General features: G+C 43.9%; 1 long non-coding RNA gene across 1 annotated transcript in view; it reads left to right on the top strand.

Moving 5' to 3' along the window:
- The window catches only part of LOC125339072, a 28941-nt gene extending 10838 nt beyond the window's left edge, over positions 1-18103 (top strand). Inside the window, exon 3 of the long non-coding RNA XR_007208397.1 lies at positions 18039-18103. This is a non-coding gene — a long non-coding RNA (uncharacterized LOC125339072). The remainder of the gene's footprint in view (positions 1-18038) is intronic.
- Positions 18104-20542: the final 2439 nt, after the last annotated feature.

Raw genomic sequence — 20542 nt, 5'->3', positions numbered from 1 at the left:
TCATTAATAAGCAATTTTAGGCAGGAATCAAGCCAAACCTGACTGCTATATTGTATAAATTCCTGTCTCAGCTTTCACATTCAGCCTCTGAAAATCACATATATTCTAATACTCTTTCATTTCTCAGCTTTTTTAAGCACCAGTTGCCATTTTCTTTCTTAAGGCTGTTTTTCTGTTTGTTTGTTTTCTTTTTTTTTGCTTTTTGCTTTTTTGTTTTTGTGAATACCAATTTTGGGGCTTGAACTCAGGGCCTAGGTACTAGCATAGAGGTTTTTTTTCACTGAGGTTAGACCTTAACCACTTTAGCCACAGCCTTACCTTTTGCTCTTTGGTAGTTAATTAGAGAGAGTAGTCTAACTTGCCCACACTCGGCACCAAGGCTTGTAATCCTAGCTACTCAGGAGGCTGAGATCTATGGATCAAGGTTCAAAGGCAACCTGACAGAAAAAGTCCTGCTGAGACTTCTCATCTTCAATTAAGCACTCGAAAACCACCTTTGCAGATGTGGCTCAAAGTTTCTAAGGACTGAGCTTGTGAAAAAATAGTAAAGAGACAGCCCCAGGCTCTGAATTCTAGCTCACGAGTGCGAAACAAAATATTTCACAGATTTTCCTGCCTGTTCTGGCTTTGAACCATAATCTTCAGATCTCAGCTTTCTGAGGAGCAAGGAATACAAGTCTGAATTATGACACATTGTTCTCCAAGGTCACTAATCTAAATTCTCATGCAGGATGAAAGTACCACCACACATTTCCATCTTCACTGATGTCAGAGGACCTAGTTCCACTCCAAATAGTACCTGGCAATGCTGGTTCCATATTCAGAGCTCACTGCTTGCTGAAAAAATGTGCAGTCCTGTGAGTAAGCAATTCCAGGATAGACTCTGTCCAGATAGAAGTGAGGGGAGGAGGACAGAATGGGGAGGACTTTCTCCTCAGCAGGGAGAAGATTCTCTAAGGAATCAGTAGATGAGGACAGAAGAAAAAGTCCATGGGAAATGCTCATTAGTCAAGGAGAGAACTACAGAAGTCAACATTTTACAGTCCTTCTATTTTAATTTTTTTTGTCTAGGAGTAGAACTGGAACTCCTATCTGATGCTTTCACTTCTAGGCCTGAGCTCTACCATCTGATCCCGGCCTCCATCCCCAACAAGGTTTAACTCTGTGACATTCCAAGAGGGAGCAGGATCTGACCTCGAACTGAGCTGGAGTTTCCTGGGAAGCAGCCATCACTTCTTTCTCTTCCTCTCACCTCATGTTTTTTCTCTGGTCAGAGATGAGCTCACTAGCCACTCCTTGCTCTGTAGGTTCTGCCTTTAAGACACTGGGAAAACCACCTCACCTGCCCTTCCACACCCACATGCAGGTGAGCCTGGGAGCCGCTGGGGGCCCAGGTCCTGCTCTGTCCCCATATGCATTGGCAATGAGGAGCTTGGAAGTGAAGACTGAGAAGAGACTAAAATGGAGACTGAGGTGAGATCAGGAAGCCGCACACCCATATCTAGAGGCTTGGCCCCGACCTCAGGCAGTCAGGACTAGGGCACTGATGCTTCGCCAGGCAGGGGATGGGGTATTAGTGTCATCTATTTCCACTGGAGAGAATCAGTAAGCGACCCAGGCACATGAGGAGCCTGGAGAAACCATGGTGTCCCAGCAGCTAGGAGGGCAGCATGGGAATCCTGGGGCGAGGACATTTTCTGCAGCCAGGGTTGAGCTACCCAGGAACGTTTCATGGTTGCAGATTGCTCTCCATTCTCAGGGTGTTCTGGTTGTGACTCTTTCCTGCTGTCAGTCATAAATGTTAGCATTTCTCTAGCCTCAGGTTCTCAGTGCCTCTCACCAGCCCCCAGATCCACCCATACCTAATGAGCCACTCCTACTCACTACCTAACTACTTCCCCTTTATCCCAGGGAGAGAAGCTGTCACCTGGATAAGGTGCAGAAGCCATGTAGCTCCCTCTCCTGTGGGAATATGGCCCCATTAATAAACCTCCTTATGAACCTTCTTCTCCTGTCTGTGATGATCACTGCATGGTCCTCTGGTATGGCCGGGACCTATCCTTTCAATTAAGTCTTCTGGGAGTGCCAAGTCAGAATGTGTGGAAGTTTGAAAGTCTGGAATCAAAATGCTATTAGGCCTGCTTTGCCTGCTAACAGCTGGATTTGTTGGGCGTGGCCATCCCTTCTCCCTGGCCACACACCCCAGGAGGAAGTGAGGAGAGCTCTGCCCCTCTCTGCACAACCAGGGGACCTGGATTTCAGTGCTGGAAATGGAAGAATTGTAACTTGCTGTGCATGGGACCGTGAAGATGGTGATAGTTTCCTGATATGGAGAGAAAGAATACAAAAAACAAGTGTCTTTATATTAATGTTTAGTAATATATATTTAATCTTATTATGAAGCTGTTTTCCCGAGAGATGGCCATTTTAGAAACCAAGTAATGAGTACATTTCTCTTTGGACAGTGTCACTTTTTCTTTTACTTTCAGTAAGCTTGTTGAAAGAACTGCTGTTTGTATGTGTCAGAATTAGGCCGAGCACAAGGTCTTCTGCTCCTGCTCATCTTCTTTGCTCATCAGCCACAGCTCCACTTCTAGCTTATTTGCTAGTCAACTGCAGATAAATTTTTCAGAGAATGCTCTCAGTCCAGGGTGACAATGTACTGTAGACATCAAATCTCAGCTTTCTTAGGAGCCAGGAATAAAACAGTGACCCTCTAGTGTGCAGTGATTTTACTAAACTAGTAATATGGGTTTATAGAGCGGATGATTGCCAATTCGAAGTGTTTCTTGTGATTATTTTTTGATGGTGCAGATTTTAAATTTTCTATGATGATATTTCAAATTCAAGTAAGAAGTGTCTGAGGTGAGACATAGGTTCCTGTACTTGGTTGTTTTAACGAACGATATGCAGGGATGAAACCATCACAACCATACCCTTATGGGCTCCATTATATCTGTGTGTGTGTGTGTGTGTGTGTGTGTGTGTGTGTGTGTGTATGTATGTATGTATGTATGTGTTTGCTGCCTCTTTGTTATTGCCCATGAAATCATATGAAAAGTTCAAATGTTAGTGGTTTTTTTTTTGCCAGACCTGGGCCTTGAACTCAAGGCCTGAGCACTGTCCCTGGCTTCCTTTTTGCTCAAGGCTAGCACTTTGCCACTTGAGCCACAGGGCCACTTCTGGCCATTTCCTATATATGTGATGCTGAGGAATCGAACCTAGGGCTTCATGTATAGGAGGAGGCAAGCCCTCTTGCCATTAGGCCATATTCACAGCCCCTGACAAGTTGAAATATTAGATTTTGACATAATCCATTTTTCACCGTCTCATATTCCACCATAGAATACACTTCAGTAAATGCTGGTTGTGTCACTTTGCAAGATAAACTAGTTAAACTCTTCTAACATGTGTAAACTAATTCCATCTTGATTCTTTTCTTTTAACGTTCTGTGTTAGATAGTTCCCTATGGAGTCATGGAAATTTTTCTTGAAACCCTGTCAACTTGAGGAGAGAGTCGTTATAAATAAAATAGCAGCTGATGTCAGTAGCAGACACTTGTCATCCTAGTTACTGAGGAGGCCAGATATGAGGATCTCTAAGGCCTAGACAAAATATCAATACAATCTAAGTAATTTAGGTAGCCATCCTTGAGCAAAAGAAATTCTAGTATAGTCCACAGGACCCGAGATGAAGAAGTGAAGGAAATGGTCAATGTTTAACTAAAGAAAAAAACTAGCCTGAACACGGACAAACGGATGCTATCTATTTTAAGTACTAATAGTTAGAATATTCAAAAATATTTGTTGTGGGATAATAAATGTTTTCAGTCACCCATAAAGTGTGAAAACAATTCTATTTCTAGAACTAAATGTATCTCAAATCTGCAGTTGCTCAGGTAAATCTCGGGGCACTGAGTTTAAGGTCAAGGGATAAAAAGGCTTAATTAGCCAGTTTCATCAGGTGTCATTTGTGAATATATAATCTGTGATTTAATGAGGTATCACATTACAGATATACAGATAATTAACTTGTTGTAATTCATTATATTACTTAATTCCCTTTACTAGGGAGTGGCTTTTAAAGTTGGATGTGTGAATGTCAATAAATGCACTGTGAACCTAGCAGGGATCTCTAGTTTTTCTCTATTCTCACATTGCTAGGGAACAAAGAGGCAGCCAGGGTCTGCCATGATAAGACGTCTCCCCAAGATTCTGGGGTCCCCTATAATGAAGCCTTTATATCTCTTGGTCCAGGACTGAAAGCTGTGTGACTGAGAAGATCTACCCTCATCCTCAAAGGGCATCTTGTCTTCCCCTACACTGGCTGTAGCAGGGGTTCCTGTGCACTGACATGCCTCAGTGTTCATTGGCCCACTGATATTGCATGTTCACACGGGACCATGGGCACAGCTAACTCGAGTGGATGGTCAGGCTGAGACAGAAGAAGCAGCACAGAGTCCCTGAGTTCAAGCCCCAAGACCAGCACACACAAAAAATTGTTAACTCTTTCTGCGCAGCCAAGCTCTCAGCATTTGAATGCCAGGGAAAGAAATCTTCAGAGGGGACCAGAGGCTCCTGGGGACCATGGAGTCCCATAAGCCACTGTTGCGCTGCATGCTGGGAAATCTGAGGAAGTTCCTGGTTCCAGGAATCTCTGCTCATTGGACTCTATTTCCCAGAGGCCTCTGAGGTGAACCCTTTCATTCTGCGAGCCCTGCATGCTGGGAGAGGATGAGTTCCATAAGTCAGCTGCCATGGCTGGTGGTGTGGGCTGTGGGTAAGAGGTGGGTGAGGGCAGTGGTGTGGGCAGGTCTGGGCTGGCAGCCTGGGGTACAAAGGGCAGGGCGAGTGGATGGTTGGGCGCCAGGTCCCCGGGGTTCCTGGTTCTTCTTGCAGGATCAGCATGGGAAGCATTGAGGTGGGCGCAGGGACCCTACCTGGGAAACCCAGGCAACACTGTGAAGGGCAGAGACAGAGTCCTGAGAGGAGAACTGGGAGGACAGCAGGGGAGGTCATTTAAGGGAGGAAGTGTGAGCAGGGGAGGGCAGCCACACTTTTCAGAGCTAGAGTTGAACAAACAGGGTGAAGGTGGAAATCACTCCATGGGTGGGGCCCCACCATCAGCCAGCACAGGTAGCCCTGACTCACACTCCAGGGGCTGTTATAGTTATCTTATAACATGTGTGAAATTAGGAACTTCACAGTGTCCAAGAAACTGACTTTCTCATTGAAAAGCCACCTCTGCCTTCTTCTTCTTTTTTTTTTTTTTTGCCACTGAGGGGACTTGAACTCAGGGCCTGTGCAGTGCCCGTGTGCTTCTTTTGCTTATGGATAGCACTCTACCACTTTTAGCATAGATGGAAATAAAGAATAACGCTGGTTTTGCATCATTGTACTTTGACCATGTGCTGCATATTTGAAGCTTTTGTACTTTTTCTTAGACCCATTTGCTTGCACCCAAACATAATCAGTTTGAGTTTAAAACCTGGGTTTTTTTGTTTGTTTGTTTTGTTTTTTTTTTGCTTGGAGTCTGGTGATTGGAGTCAGGATTGTCTCCAGGCTGTTCACCGTGACACCACCTACAGTCTGCAAGGATCAATTTAATACAGGACTTAAAGTAAGTTAAAATAGTAGTCAAAAGCAAGTAATTTTGAAACCATGATGCCAGTTTTTTTTTTTACACATTTTTCCGACAGACAGACAGACAGACAGACAGTTGTGCACAAGTTGTGGGGCATGCTTAGAATTTTTTTTAAATTGGCCATGTAAGTTTTCTGGAATTGTAGTTGCAAAATGACATTACTTTGCCCAAATTTTAGAACCATGTGGTCAGTTAGAAAACAAAAACTTTTCCAGCAAACAAAAATTTTCACAGATTATCCAGAGAGGAAACGGAAAAGCCACATTTTGAGAAACCAGTTCAGCTCCAATGGGGAGGTGACGTGGGATGCTATGCCTAGAGCAGGTCCAGGAGATGGGAGACAGGGCATGAACAGAACAGACACCCGACATGGCATAATGGCATCAGAGCTGGGCAGAGACACCTTGGAGCATTTGAATGGCAAGGTGGCAGACTAAGGAGTTGGTGGGGGAGGGGGACAGGGTTACCAGGCACTACAGTCTCCACATCCCTGACCAGCCTAAAGGAATTTGGCACTCCCATTACCTGGGGGTGGGTGGGACTCCACCTCCAAAAGTTTCTGGAACATTGATGGAACCAAGTTGGCCCTTTCTAAATTCAATTCTATTGTCCACAACCTGGTCAGTGCTAGAGAAAACTTAGGATTTAGCCAACAACAAACAGAATTTAACTGAATCTCCAAGCGTAACAAAGATCAATAACAAGAACAGAAAGCCTTCTTTTGTGTCTTTCAAACATTGGTACCTTTGGAAGCTGGTACCAGCCCCTCCTTTATCACAGGCAGGCAGGTAGGAAGAATTTACAAAGAGAGAGAGAACAAGAGAGAGACAGAGAGTTCCATCTGCCTGAGCGTTCATAGAAGTTATATAAGTCCTATAAAATACTCGAGATCTGATGTCACAATAAGGGGCCTCATGGAGTTCCAAATTTGGGGTCAAATTTGATTGCATGAGGCTTAAGATTGGGCTCAAACTTGAGCAGCTTTCTTGAAGCATTTTAGACTGTCCCCCTCTTGATGAGTGAGCAGCAGAGCTGAACTAGAGGTAATCCACTGCATCCCAGTGGGGCTCTGTTCAGTTGACTTCAAAATGGAGTCGACTGTGAGGGAAGAAACAGCGATGGAGTCATCACCCACAAATGCTGATTCCCTTGACCTACCTAGCCTTGTGATTAATGGTCCCTGGGAATGCCAAGATTTTTTCTTTTTTTTCTTTTTGTAGCTCTGAACCCTGTGACCCAAGGGAAAAGCAGATTTGAGCCCCCGGTTAAATGATCACTCACCCTGGTTGGAAGTTCAAAGCTGTCCTTGTTGTGGTGGATGGAATTAGAGAACTAGGTCAGGAGTAGTTACCTTGGTGTTCTTCTGAATGGACTTAGGATAGCAGAATAGGTTCCGGGCACAGCTTGGACCCCCCAGAAATGGAGGGGTCCTATGGAGAACCTATCCTGGGATTCGGCACCAATGAAAAGATATGTCCCAGATATCCCAGGGAATCATGTGGAGATAATCACAGACAGGAGAAGAAGGTTTATTAGTGGGACCATAGCTCCCACGGGAGAGGGAGCTACATAGCTTCTGCACCTTATCCAGGTGGCAGCTTCTCTCTGTGGCTAAAGGGAAAGTAGGTAAGTCTTAATAATGAGTAGGAGTGGCTCATTAGGTATGGGTGAATCTGGGGGTTAATGGGAGGAGCTGAGGACCTGAGGCAGGGACAATGCTAACATTAACATTGTTAGCAGTTGGCTGTGGCTGAGAGGGACTGACTTCAACTCCCTATGTGTGGGAAAGTAAAACAGTTTTATTCAAGCTCAGTTATGTAAGCAAGGCCCTGGGTACATTTTAAGTAATGAGTCAAAGTATCCTCGTGCCATTGACTTATGGCTACCTAAATTACTTAGATTGTTTTGATATTTCATCTAGGCCTTACAGCTCCTCATATCTGGCCTCCTCAGTAACGAGGATGACAAGAGTCAGCCACGGACACCAGCTGCTATTTGATTTATGATGACTTACTCCTTAAAGTAGACAGAGTTTCAAGAATAATTTCTATGACTCCGTAGGGAACTATCTAACACAGAACGTTAAAAGAAAAGAATCAAGATGGAATTAGTTTACACATGTTAGAAGAGTTTAACCAGTTTATCTTGCAATGTGACATACCCAGCATTTACTGAAGTGTATTCTATGGTGGAATATGAGACGGTGAAAAAAGGATTATGTCAAAATCTAACATTTCAATTTTTTATATCATTTCATGGGCAATAACAAAGAGGCAGCAAACACACAAAACACACACACACACACACACACACACACACACACACAGATATAATTGAGCCCAAACGGGTATGGTTGTGATGGTTTCATTCCTGCTTGTTGATGGTTAAAATAACCAAGTACATGAATACTTCAGAGACTTCTTACTTGAAGTTGAAATATCACCATAGAAAATTTAAAATCAGCACCTCCAATAAATAATCACAAGAAACACTCCGAATTGGCAATCATCTGCTGTATAAATTCATATTACTAGTTTAGTAAAATCACTGGACACTAGAGGGTCACTGGTTTATTCCTGGAACCTAAGAAAGCTGAGATTTGATGTCTACAGTTCAGTGTGACCCTGGACTGAGAGCATTCTCTGAAAGAATTATCTGCAATTGACTAGCAAGTAAGCAAGAAGTGGAGTGTGGCTGATGAGCAAATATGAGCAGGAGCAGAAGGCCTTGTGCTCGGCCCAGTACTGACACCTGCAAACAGCAATTCTTTCAACAAGCTTACTGAAACTAAAAGAAAAAGTGACACTGTGCAAAGAGAAATGTACTCAAAACCAGATTTCTGAAATGGCCATCTCTCGGGACAACAGATTCATAATAAGATTATTATATATTACTAAACATTGATATAAAGACACTTGTTCTTTGTATTCTTTCTCTCCATATCAGGAAACGATCACCATCTTCAGTGTCTCATACACAACAAGTTAAAAATCTTCCATTTCTGGCACTGAAATCCAGGTCTCCTGGTTATGCAGAGAGGAGCAGAGCTCTCCTCCTTTCCTCCTGGTGTGTGTGGCCAGGGACAGGGGATGGCCACGCCCAACAAATCCAGCTGTTAGCAGGCAAAGCAGGCCTAATAGCATTTTGATTCCAGACTTTCAAACTTCCACACATTCTGCCTCAGCATGCCCAGAAGTCTTTATGACTGACAGCAGGAAAGAGTTACAACCAGAACACTCAGAGACTGGTGGCCAGTTGGCAACCATGAAACACCCTTGCCTAGCTCAACCCTTCCAGATGAAAATGTCCTCACGGTCTGATTCCTTATCCCTGCCCCAGGCTTCCCATGCTGCCCTCCTGGCTGCTGGGACACCATGGTTTCTCCAGGCTCCTCATGTGCCTGGTCACTTACTGATTCTCTCCAGTGGAAATAGATGACACTCATCCCCCCATCTGCTGCCTGGTGGAGCATCAGTGCTCTGGTCCTGACTGCCTGAGGTCAGGAACCAGGCGTCTAGATGTGGGTGTGCGGCTTCCTGATCTCCCTTCAGTCTCCATTTTAGTCTTTTCTCAGTCTTCAGTTCCAAGCTCCTCATTGCCTCTGCATATGGGGACAGAGCAGAATGGGGGGACCTGGGTCCCCCAGCGACCCAGGCTCACCTGCGTGTGGGTGTGGAAGGGCAGGTGAGGAGGTTTTGTCAGTGTCTTAAAGGCAGACCCTACAGAGCAAGGAGTGTCTAGTGAGCTCATCTCTGACCAGAGCAGAAACATGAGGAAGGAGGACAAAGAGGAAGAAATGATGGCTGCTTCCCTGGAAACTCCAGCCCAGGTCAAGGTCAGATCTTGCTTCCTCTTGGAATGTCACAGGGTTAAACCTGGATGGGGGTTGGAGGCCTGGATCAGGTGATAGAGCTCAGTGAAAGCGTCAGATAGGAGTTCCAGTCCTGTTGTAAGATAAAAAAAAAAAGTATAATAGAAGGACTGTAAAACTGACTTCTCTACTTCTGTCTCTTTGCCTGACGAGCATTTCCCATGGACTTTTTCTTCTGCCTTTCTTCTTTCCTCATCAAGCTGAATCCTTAGAGAATCTTCTCCCTGAGGAGAAAGTCCTCCCCATTCTGTCCTCCTCCCCTCACTTCTATCTGGACAGAGTCTCTCCAGGAATTGCTCACTCACGCGACTGCAAAGTGTTTCAGCAAGCAGTGAGCTCTGCACATGTAACCGGCATTTTTAGGTGCTGTTTGGACTGGAACTAGGTCCTGCGACATCAGTGGAGAAGGAATGGTGTGGTGGGAGTTTCTTCCTGCATGAGAATTCAACTAATGCCTTGCAGAACAGGGGATCATGGCTCACAACTGTATGCCTTGCTCCTCTGGAAGCTGAGATCTGAGGATCATGGTTCAAAGCCAGAGCAGCCAGGAAAATCTGTGAGACGATTTGTGTTCGTTACTTGTGAACTTGAATTCAGAGCCTCAGAGCTGTCTCTGAGCTATTTTTCTGAAGGTGAGTCCTTAGCTACTTTGAGCCACAGCGTCAATGCTGGTGTTGTATGGTTCATTGAAGAGTAGATTCTCACCAGGACTTTTTCTGCCTGGGTGGCTTGGAACTCTGATCCTCAGATCACAGCCTCAAGAGTAGTGAGGATTACGAGCACTAGTGTCAGGCACTGGCAAGTTACACTGTTATCTCTAATTCACAACCAACCACTAGAAGTGAAGCTTTCGCTTATGTGGTGAGTACTAGACTTCAACAAAAACCCTCAATGATGGTAAACAAGCCATGACTTCAGACTCAAAAAATTGGCATTCATAAAAGTAAACAATCAAACAGACACAGCCTTAGAAAGAAAATGGCCAACCTTTCTTGAAAAATTGAGACATACAGGTAGTTGGAGAGTATAGAAAGCAGGTGTGGCTTGAAACCTGCTTTACATCAATTATTAATCAGTGGATTCAGGTGACAGATCTTTCAATTCCTTCGATTCTACTGTGAGTGCAATGACACGGTTGCCTGTTAATAACTTTATTCACTGGAATGCTGAGTCTGGCCAAAAGACCATCATTATGGACCATCATTCATTTTATCATTCTTCCTGACTCTACAATGTCATTTAATATAATTTAAGTTTTATTAAGTGTCTCTACGAAGAGGTTACAATTCTCTGCAATGTCACATGGATTTCCCTGCCCAGGCTTGTTTCAACCAGCACCTGAAACCTTTTGAGTAGATTAGATAACATTGTTGAGCTTGGTGAATTTTCTTTCTTCATTCAACAATGTTGTTCTGTCTTCCTGAATTGGAATGTTTTGTGTGGTTTCTTTAAACTCTAGTTTTAATCCATTCTGATCTGACAGACTACAGAGAATATTTCAATAGCATATATGTACTGAAGTTTACTCTATGTCCAAAAATATGATCTGTTTGGGGGAAGTTTTAGCAGCTGCTGAGAAAAATGCTATTATGTGGTTTGTAGGTAAAATACTCTGCAGAAAACACTTTGTAGGAACACCCAGAATTGTGGAAGATGCTATAGAGTCCATAAATTCTTTTCAACAAAAGCTATCAGGAAAGTTGACCAAACTTTACTTTTTGCTAAGAGAAAAGATGTGTGCTTTTGGACCCAGAACACTGACATTATAGGAGCCTTATTGTTTATCAATGGTAGGGCCTGAACCCAGGGCCGGAGCACTGTCCCTGGCTTCTTTTGGCACAAGGCTAGAATTCTGCCACTTGAGCCACAATGCCACTTCTGGCTTTTCTGTTTATGTGGTGCTGAGGAATCAAACTGAGGGGTTCATGCATGCAAGGGGAGCACTCTTTATCTAAGCCAGATCCTCAGCCCCTAGAGACCTTGTAAAATACACCATGTATATCCACACTAAAGATCCTAAAAAGAATAAAAATCTGAAGTGGGACAATATTTAGTTCATTGTACATTGTAGAGTGTGAGGCGTATATATGTTCATATATAAATATACATTTATAATTATATCTACATATAATATATATGTATGAAAGCATTTTTTTTTGTCAGTCCTGGGCCTGGACTCAGGTCCTGAACACTGTCCCTGGCTTCATTTTGCTCAAGGCCAGCACTCTACCACTTGAGCCACAGTGCCACAGTGCTTATGTGACATGGGACCTCTGATATTTTATACGACTTACACAACTTCTATGAGCACTCAGGCAGATGGATCTCTCTCTCTTTCTCTCTCTGTCTCTGTCTCTCTTTCTCTCTCTCTCTCTCTCTCTCTCTCTCTCTCTCTTTCAATTTTGCCTACCTGCCTGCCTGTGATATAGGAGATGTGATATAGGTATCTGCTTCCAAAGGTACTTAATGTTTGAAAGACACAAAAGAAGTTTTTCTGTTGTTGTTATTGATGTTTGTTAAGCTTGGAGATTCAGTAAAATTCTTCTTGTTGTTGGCGAAATCCTAAGTTTTCTCTAGCATTGATCATGTGGCAGACAATAGAATTGAATTTAGAAAGGGCCAACTTGGTTCCATCAAGATTCCAAAAACTCTTGGAGGTGGAGTCCCATTCCCCCACTCCCCCCACCCTGTAATGGGTGTGCCAAATTCCTTGAGGCAGGGCCTTGATGTGGAGACTTTAAGTGCCCAGTAACCCTGTAACCCTCCCAACTATATAACTGGGGCCTTGCAATTCAAATGCTCCAAGGTGAAGGTGTCTTGCTTCAGCTTGCTAAGGCTCTGGCCAGCTCCGCCGCCATTATGCCATGTCAGGTGTCTGTTCTGTTCATGTCCTGTCTCCCATTACCTGGACCTGCTCTGGTCATGGCATCCAACTTTAGCTCCGCATTGGAGCTGATCTGGTTTCTCAAAATGTGGCCGCCAACCTGCTACCCGCCCTGCCCCATACATGCCAGGCCGCCAGCCAAGACCTGCCCGCACCACCACCCTCACCCACCACCAGCCCACAGCCCACACCACCAGACATGGAATCTGACTTCTGGGACTCATCCTCTCCCAGCATTCAAAGCTTGTGGACTGTTGGGGTTCACTCCAGAGGCCTCTGGGAAATAGACTCCAATGAGCAGAGATTCCTGGAACCAGGAGCTTCCCTTAGACTTTCCCAGAATGCAGTGCAACAGTGGCTTTTGGGACTCTGTGGTCCCCATGAGCCTCTGGTCCCATCTGAAGAGTTCTTTCTCTGGCCCTCAAATGCTGGGAATTTGGCTGCTCAGAAAGATTTAACAATTTTTTGTGTGTGCTGGTCTTGGGGCTTGAACTCAGGGACTCTGTGCTGCTCCTTCTGTCTCAGCCTGACCATCCACTCCAGTTAGCTGGTCCCAAGGTCCCATGTGAACATGCAATATCAGTGAGCCAATGAACACTGAGGCATGTCAGTGCACAGGAACCCCTGCTACAGCCAGTGTAGGGGAAGACAAGATGCCCTTTCAGGATGAGTGTGGATCTTCTCAGTCACAAATTTTTCAGCCGTAGACCATGGGATTTAAGGCTTCGTTATGGGGAAGAGATTATATCAGGGAAGACCCTGGCTGCCCATTTGGTCCCTAGCAATGTGAGAATAGAGAAAAACTAGAGATCCCTGCGAGGTTCAGGTTGCATTTATGGACATTCAGACATCCAACTTTAAAAGCCACTCCCTAGTAAAGGGAATTAAGGAATAAAATGAATCACAACAAATTAAGTATCTGTACATCTGTTAAGTGATACCTCATTAAAACACAGATTATATATTCACAAATTACACCTGATGAAACTGGTTAATTAAGCTTTTTTATCCCTTGACTTTAAAACTCAGTGCCCCGAGATTTACCTGAGCAACTGCACATTTGAGACACATTTAGTCCTAGAAAGAGAATTGTTTTCACTCTTTACTGGTGACTGAAAATATTTATTATCCTACAACAAATATTTTTGAATATTCTAACTATTCCTACTTGAAATAGGCATCAATTTGTCCATGGTCAGGCTAGTTTTTCTCTTTAGTTAAACATTGACCATTTCCTTCACTTCTTCATCTCGGGTCCTGTGGACTATACTTGAACTTCTTTTGCTCAAGGATGTTGTACCACCACTTGAGCCATTATCGTACTTCTGGTTTCTTTTATTCATGATTAATTGGAGATAAGAGTCTCATGGACCTTCCTGCCCACCTGTCTTTACACCGCCATCCTCAGATCTCAGCTCCCTGGGCAGCTCAGATTGCAAACCTAAGCCACTGTGTCCAGGGCTTGGCCACATCCATTGTTTTTGTTGGGTTACGTTTGAACTAAAGGCTAAAATTTGCTAGGCAAACATTCCACCACTGAAGAAATGTCCCCAAATCTGAGTTCCCCTCATCTCTTGTTTTCTAGGCATTGTAACTCAGAATCCCATGTCTGTCAATTTATATTGCTGTCCACACTTGAGCTATGTGTATGGAATCTTGTGTTTTATCCAACTGGAACAGTGGTCAGGTGATGTGCTCCATCTCCTTCCTGTCTGTCTTCTCTCCTACATGGTGTGTGTGCTGGATTCTAATGCCAGGGGTGTGGCAGGAGGCTTTTCTGAATTCTCAGTTTTTGTAGGTTTTCATTCACTGTGGCATCCTCTGTGTTTCTTCCAGCTTGAGTAGTGTAGAAAGACCACCCCTCATTTGCTGAACTTTAGGGTTCCACTGGATTGTGGATTGTCTTGTGTCTCCTGAAGTATGAGCTCTGTGTATATGATTTGCCACATGAATGGCATTTTTAGGGTCTGTTCCCAGTGTGGCCTCTCTGGTTAATTCAGAGGCTTGAGCTGTTTTTGAAGAGATTTGTAGCACTGTTCCCGTGTGTAGGGTTTCTCTCGTGTGTCTGTCCTCCTATGTTCTTTGAGGTTGGAGATATACCAGAAGGTCTTACCAGTGTTTACACTCATGAGCTTTCTCTCGATGTGGTTTCTCTAGTGTATCCTAAGGGTGGAACTGGATGTGAAGGACTTGTGGCACTGTTCACATGTGTAGGGTTTCTCTCCCATGTGTGTCTTCCCATGTTCTTTCAGGCTGCAGACAGACAGGAAGGTCTGGCCACACACTTTGCACTCATAAGGTCTCTCCCCAGTGTGGGTTCTCTGGTGTTGCCTAGATGTTGACATAAGTTTAAAGGCTTTGTCACAGTGAGGACACTGGTAAGGTCTCTCTCCAGTGTGGATTCGCTAGTGGATTATCATATCCCCAAGCTGCGTGAAGGATCTGTCACATACATTGTATCTGTGGGGTTTTTCTCCTGTGGTGGATTTTAAGACGTGAACATTGTCGAAAGGTTTTGCCACAGACAAGACATGGGTATGGCTTCTCTCCCATGTGTGTTCTCTCATGTTCCTTCAGCCTGGAGACATGTCTAAATTACCTTCCACAATCTGTGCACTGGTAGGTTTTCTCTCCAGCATGGATTCTCTTGTGTGTCTGAAGAAATGAATTCCATCTAAAGGATTTGCCACACACCGGTCACTGGTAGGGATTCTCTCTCATGTGACATCTGAAATGTCTCCTATTACTGAACAGATACTTAAAACACTCGCCACACTGCAGACACTTGAAAAGTGTAGATTTGCTGATGCTTCCAGAACACAGAGTTCTGGCGAAAAGTTTTCCCACATTTCTCACATTCATAGGGTTGCTTTTCACAGTGGATTCTCTGGTGCAGAGTGAGGGCAGAGAATTTCTTGCATGTTTTCCTACATGCCTTCTCTGGGTACTGTGTGTCTGCAGACTGCTCATCTGAGAAATCAAGAAAAAGAAACTTATAGCTCACGCCTATCATTCTATCCGGTCAGGAGGCTGAGATCTGAGGATTGGGGTTGAAAGTCAGCCCGACGATGAAAGTCTGCAAGGTTCTTTGTGTCCATTTACCCACTGAAAAAGGAGAAGGGGAGCTGTGGCTCAGGAGCTAGAGAACTAGCCTTGAGCACAAGAGGCTCAAGGACTGGACACTGGCCCTGTGATCACTTCCCAGGCCTGGCCAAGGAAAAAACCAACAACAGATATTACTAGTTTGGAAAAATTTGCAATCCCAATTTCTGCTTCTTGTCAAATTTCCCTTTGGATATGTGTTCTGTGGTTGCTGTTCAGTTCATTTCCACTTACATATAGTTTTTCCTGATGGTTGCTTTCTCTTTTTTTCTCTAGAGCTCTTTTCCTTGCTCCAGACAGGTGATGAGGTCTGGTTTAGAGATATGAAGACCTGGGCATTGACCTCAGTAGACGAATGGATCAGGAAAATATGGTACATATACACAATGGAATTTTATGTCTCTATCAGAAAGTATGACATTGCCCCATTCGTAAGGAAATGGAAGGACTTGGAAAAAATTATACTAAGTGAAGTGAGCCAGACGCAATGAAACATGGACTCTATGGTCTTCCTTATAGGGAATAATTAGCACAGATTTAGGCTAGTCACAGCAGACGATCACAAGAGCCCAATAGCTATACACTTATGAACACATAAGTTGATGCTGAGTGAAATGAACTCCATGTTATGGAAACGATTGTTATATCACTGTTGTAACTACTGTCAACATGCTATGTGTAACTGTAGCTTCTATTATTGATGATCCTCTTGTATCTCCTTCCTGTGGTTGTACCTATACTATCTCTGTATCTTATCTGAGTATATTGGAAACCATGTATACTGGTAAACAGTGGCATATAGGGTAAAAAAATACAAACAACTACAAAAGCAATACTTGCAAAAAAAAAAAAGACCTGGGAATTGAAAAAGTAGGATCGTGTTTGCACCAGCGTACCCAAGAGAATATGGCCCTGCGTATGCCCCTGGAGTGTTGCTACAGAAGGGTAATTTTTTTTTCTGTTTGTTTGTTTTGCCAGTCCTGGGCCTTGGACTCAGGGCCTGAGCACTGTCCCTGGCTTTCCTTTTCCTCAAGGCTAGCACTCTGCCACTTGAGCCACAGCGCCACTTCTGACCGTTTTCTATATATGTGGTGCTGGGGAATCGAACACAGTGCTTCATGTATAAATGCAAGCACTCTTGCCACTAGGCCATATTCCCAGCCCCACAGAAGAGGCATTTGTGACAAGCAGGTCCCATGTGCATTTTCCACCCGCAGTTTTCAGCGTCCTGCTGCCAGTGAGTCAAATGTGCAGGGTGACCTGGAGCTGCTGAGCTGTGGGACACAGTGTTCTGTGTCACTGAATGGCTGGCATTCCCACTCAGCTAAGATGGGCATGCAAGCTGGGTGCTAGTGTCTCATGCCTGTAAGCTTCCCTTCTCAGTGGATTGAGAACATCCACAAGAAAGCAAATCTACTGAATGCAAGGCACACACATATATAAGGACAAACACACACAGACACATACACACAGACACACACACAGACACACGCCAAAATAAATTGTAGCATTCATTTACCTTCCATAGTGGAAGGTATGTCGTTGGTTATGGCCCAGTATTATAGTGATTGCATCCCACACATGAAACCCTGGGGTTAATACCTCAACACCACATATATAGAAAAAGCCAGAAGGGGCACTGTGGCTTAACTGGTAAAGTGATAGCCCAGAGCAAACAGAAGCCAGGAACAATGCTCGTGCCAGGAGTCCAAGCCTGAGGACTGGCAAAAAACAAACAAACAAACAAACAAACAAACAAAAAACCCAGAGTAGAATATACAGGATCAGTAGTTATACAAGTATTATTTTCTTCTTTTATTTCTTCCTTTTTATTGGTTTTGTGGTTGATTTCCAGTACTGTGTTCTCTCCCTGAGCTGTTTCAGTGAAAGTTAGCACTCTACCTCTTTGAGTCAAAACTGCACTTCCACCTTTTATGGGGTTATTTGGAGATAATAGGGAGACCAACTTTTCTGTCTAGGCAGGCTTTAAACCAAGTCTTTAGATCTCAGCCTCTTCATTAGCTAGGAGTACAGGTGTCACCCACCAGTTTCTGTTGACGTGTGTGTGTGTACGTGTGTGTTGTGTATGTGTGTGTGTGCTATGGTGTATGTGTGTGTGTTATACAGCAACCCGTTCTCAGGATTTTTCAAAATCGGGTTATCTGAGATGCACTTGCACTAAGCAGGGATCAATTTTTTTTTTTAATCTTTTACTTTTGGAATATCCTGGGTCTTCACCTCAGGGCCTGGTTACTCTCTCGTTTTTTGTGTTCAGTTTTTTGTGCTCAAAGCCAGTACTGTCCCATTTGAGCTATAACTCCACAGATGGCTTCTGGTGGTTAATTACAGAGGAGAGTCTAATAGACTTTCATTCCTGGACTGGCTTTGAAGCACGATCCTCAGATCTCAGCCTGCTGAATAGCTGGGATTACAGGCAGGAGCCACCAGTACTCAGCAAAGATGGGCCTGATATGAAATATTCTGCAAGGGAATTCTGAGAATGAACTTGAAGTAGGATGGAAGCTCCTCACCCACAGACAGCAGGTTCCTGTAGTTGTCCAGCATGACCTCCCTGTACAGAGCCCGCTGAGTCAGGGTCAGGCACTGCCGCTGGTCCTGTGTAAACTCCACAGCCACGTCCTCAAATGTCAACTGTCCTCAGGAAGGAAAAGACAAATGATAACAATATGAGCATTTGTACTTGGACAAGTTTCTGTTCATAGTACAGGAAACTGACAAAAGTAAGGTTATGATTCTGCTATAGATGAGCAAAACTTGTGAATTTAAATACACACTTTCATAGTTCGTGGTTTCCCAGGCGTATAACTGAGCACGTGAAAATATGGAATCACATTCTCCAAACCATGTACACAGTATAATAAGAATAGAATAAGAAAGGAGAACAAGATGAAATTGTATATATGATATAAAATTATGTTATCAAGATAAGACTTTGTTTTTTTGTTATTATATTTTATGTCACATAGCATTAGGAGTCTATTGTCCTGACATGGAATCTCTTAATCTAATGTGTGTGTATGTGTATATATAAATATATATGTATGGGTATGTGTGTGTATGCATATATATACCTCACATTTTACAATGTACTGCAATAAGTATTGTGCAACTTTTGATGTGATTCCTTTTAAGAGAGTTAATTTGGATTTGCATGGTATGTTTTAAAAGGTTTCTATGATCTAGGAACTGGTGCTTCACAACTGTAATCCTACCTAGTCAGAAGACAGAGGTATGAGGGAGGTCGGTCAAAGCTAGTATAGGAAGTGAAGCCCATTAACTATTTTTTTTGTAGTTTATAAAAGTTTTTATTCATTTTGATCAACAAAGAAAGGACAGGCTGAATGCCAACTTGTCACCTCCTCATAAATTTGAACAAATTTAGTAGCAAAGAGAAAATTAACCATGGATATCTATGATGATGGTATTGGACCCAGACTCATCATCCCAGTGAACAAAGAAATTATCAGCCAAAATTGTCATTGCCCTACAGTGGACATCAAAGAAATAGAATGATCTCTGTCACCTGAATCCACTCATTAATAATGAACTTAAAGCCAGCTTCCAGCCACCCCTGATTTCTATATTTCACAAATTCCTGTATGTCTCAGCTTTTTATACTTAGCATCTGAGAAATCAGACATCTTCTAAATCCTCTTCATTTTCTGAGCTATTTTCAGCAACAGGTGCCCTTTGGTTTCAAAGCTCTCCCATCCCTTTTTAAAATGAAAGCCAAATCTGGGGGCTTGAACTTGTGGCCTGGGTACTGTCATTGAGTTGTTTTGTTGAAGTTAATGCTCCACCACTTGAGCCACATGTTTACTGTTTCCCGTTTGGTGATGAATTGGATATAACACTCTACCTTGCTGGACACCAGTGGCTCATGCCTGTAATCCTTGCTACTCATGAGACTGAGACCTGAGGATTGAAATTCCAAAAGACCCGGGCAGAAAGAGTCCCCATGAGACTCTAATCCTAAATTCAAAACCATTGGAGGTGTCCTCCAAAATGGTTCAGTACTAATTTTGAGCAAAAAGAGCTTAGACAACTCAGTGAGGCTTTGAGTTCAAGGTCACAACCAATAACAACAGTAACAAAAAATCTTACAGATTTTCGTGCCTGGTCTGGCTTGAACCATGATCCTCAGATTCTGAGGAGCAAGGATTACAGGTGTGAGGCATGGCGCCCAATTATCTAAGGGCATTAATGAAAATCCTCACCTGGGATGAAACTATCACCACCCATTTCCTTCTCCATGGGTGGTGAAGAACCAAGATGCACTGCAACAGCATCCTGCAATGCCAGTCCCATGTTCAGAGCTCACAGCCTGCTGACACACTTTGTAGTCATGTGAGGTGTGATTCCTGGTGAGACTTTGTCCACAGAGGAGTGGGGGAGGTTGACAAAATGACAAAATGCTCTCCTCAGCAGGGAGAAGAATCTCTAACAGTGGGCTTAATGTGGGAACAAGAAAAGCAGAAGAGAAAGTCCATGGAAGATGCTCATCAGGCAAGGAACGGAGGTGGAAATGCCAGTTTTCCAGTCCTCTTTTTTCCTTTCTTGTCTAAGTGCAGGACTCCCATCTGTATCTGATGCATTCACTTTGCACAGAGCTCCACCCTCTGAGCCACTTCTACAACCTCCATGCAGGTTGAACCATGTGACATTCCAGGAGGAAGTGGGGTTCTGACCTTGACCTGGGCCAGAGTTCCTGGGAAGCAACCATCACTTCCTCCTCTTCTTCCTCCCTCCTTGCGTGTCCTCCTTCCCTCAGATAAGCTTAATCAACCACTCCTTGCTCTGTAGGGTCTGCCTTTAAGTCATTGGCTGCCCTTCCACACCCACAGGTGAAGGGGTCTGGGGGCTGCTGGGGGTGCAGTCAGGAGGTGTGGAAGTTGGAAGTCTGGATAATCCTGCCATTCGGCCTTGTGCATGGCCTTAACAGGGTTGGTTGGGCTTGCACATCGTCTCTCCTGGGCACACACCCAGGAGGAAGTGCGGCCAAGTGTGCTCCTTTCTGCAC

Source organism: Perognathus longimembris, chromosome 20, assembly GCF_023159225.1.
Source record: "Perognathus longimembris pacificus isolate PPM17 chromosome 20, ASM2315922v1, whole genome shotgun sequence".
Taxonomy (NCBI): Eukaryota; Metazoa; Chordata; class Mammalia; order Rodentia; family Heteromyidae; genus Perognathus; species Perognathus longimembris.
Note: the sequence above shows the minus strand (reverse complement) of the source record. Positions and strands in the feature narration are given on the sequence as shown.